Source organism: Vigna radiata, chromosome 8, assembly GCF_000741045.1.
Source record: "Vigna radiata var. radiata cultivar VC1973A chromosome 8, Vradiata_ver6, whole genome shotgun sequence".
Classification (NCBI taxonomy): Eukaryota; Viridiplantae; Streptophyta; class Magnoliopsida; order Fabales; family Fabaceae; genus Vigna; species Vigna radiata.
Genome location: NC_028358.1, coordinates 38013241 through 38015482, shown reverse-complemented (window position 1 = coordinate 38015482; position 2242 = coordinate 38013241).

Genomic DNA, 2242 nt, shown 5'->3' with positions numbered 1-2242 from the left:
GGAAATGAAGAGTAAATCTTTTTTATGTAAGAGTTTCCAGTTGGTGTTCCGAAGCAGTGTTAACGGGGCCAGAACTTGTGCAGCAGACCATGGAGGAAGTGAAACTCATTCAAGAGAGGATGAAGGCATCTCAGAGTAGGCAGAAGTCATATGCTGACCAGAGGCGGAAACCTTTGGAGTTCGCAGTTGGAGATCACGTGTTCCTCTGAGTGACTCCCACTACTGGCGTAGGGAGGGCCATTCGAGCTAGGAAACTGTCTCCTAAGTACCTAGGCCCTTATCAGATCTTGAGAAGAATAGGGCTAGTCGCCTATGAAATTGCAATGCCTCCGCAACTGGAAAATCTGTATCCGATTTTTTCACGTCTCCCAACTTAGGAGATACATACCAGATCCATCTCATGTCCTAGAAGCTGAAGATGTTCCGGTTAGAGAAGACTTATCTATGGAGGTACAACCAATTAGAGTAGAAGAAAGAAAAACCAAACGACCTCAAGGGAAGAGTACCAGACTCGTCAAAGTCATCTGGGATGATAGAACGGGTGACTCAACCTGGGAATTGGAGGAAGAGATGCGAGAGTCTTACCCTCATCTATTTCCTGGTAAGTTTTAATTTCGAGGACGAAATTTTTCTTGTTGGGGAGAATGTAAGGGTCTGAAAAACTAAAGAGGGGCCATTGGGCCTGGGGAAGGGAAGCCAGCCCATCCGACTTGAGCTCTTGGACTTGAGGGGGGTCTCTTCCTCTAAGTCAGATTTTCATTTCTGCATTTTCCCTCTCTCTCTAAAAGTTCTTATGCCCTAACCAAGTTCCTCCATCTTCTCTCTAAAATTCCAGAAATCTGAACCGTGCAAATTTTAATTGAGTGCTGCCAAACCCTTCCTNGCNGANAGGGNTTCCATTTGAACCGAACACTTCTCAGTTTCAGTTGGTAAGTAAGTTTCCCCTTTTCCCTCCATTGTCCTAACCTAAGGCAACCAATTTTCTGGTTGCATGTACTTTCCACATTTTATTTTCCTTCCAATTTGTTCCAGCTCTAAAAATGTTGTTTCTATCATCAAAATTGGTGATTTATAGGTCCTGTCCTGTTCAGCACAATGTAAGGGTTACTGTTGGAGCGTTCCCTGAATTTTTAGTTGTGAACTTTCCAGGTAAGGGGAGTTGATTATATAAATTAATTTATTTGTGTGATATGATGGTATATTAAGTTCTGAAATATGTATATTGTTGGGCCTGTATATTATGTTGTCGTGCTTAAATAAAAATTTTATATGTATGTGTGGTGTGTAAAGTTTATTGTAAATGATTAGGCAAATATATAATTTGGATCATTATGGATTATTGTGAAAATTGGTGCTTAGTGAAAGGTTCATGCAATTGCAAGTAAGGATATAGATTTCAATGTTTAAGTTATATTTTAGAGGTAATCAGAGTACTGTAACAGTTTAACTTTCTTATAAACATCAGTACAGTATATATGTAGTATATATACAATATAATATACAACAGCGATTAAATAGAGAATATGAAAATATCTGGATTCTTTTATGATGTTCATTCGGTATTGGGATTGGTTCAACAATCCTTACGTTGCCTTATGATGTAGTATATTTGGTTGTTTAAGTAGTTTAAGTCACGTAACATATATTTCTCTGGTAGCTGATGCAGGAAGTTTATTTTAGTGCAGTATTTATGGTTTCTTTTTTTTATAGCTTATATTATATTATATTCTCATATTTTATAAAGAAGTATTTGAAACGTTATATAAATTATATCCTGTAATGTAAGTATAAGGTAATTATGTTTTTAATATTATATAAGCTATATTATGTAATATTAGTATAAGTAATTGTGTTTGGAAATTTAGAAACAAAAGTATGGCTTACGTATGTTGCAGGATTTTTGGGTTTAAGTGTTGAGTAAGATTGGAAATAGTATATTATACTATATTATATATTATATTTGATGTTTCTTCATTTTCTTTAGGTTCTTTTATATTATATAATAATATATTATATTGTATATTAACATTATATAGTATTATATATAAAAGGTGCAGGGGATTAGTTACATATAAATTATATTAACATTACATAGTATCATATATAAAAGGTGCAGGGGAGTATATAAATTATATTAGCCTTATATAGTTTTACATATAATTATTAATTATTAGGTTCTTATAATATAATAGTATAATATTATAATATTATAATCTGAATGTTTAGTTTAATATAAATTAAA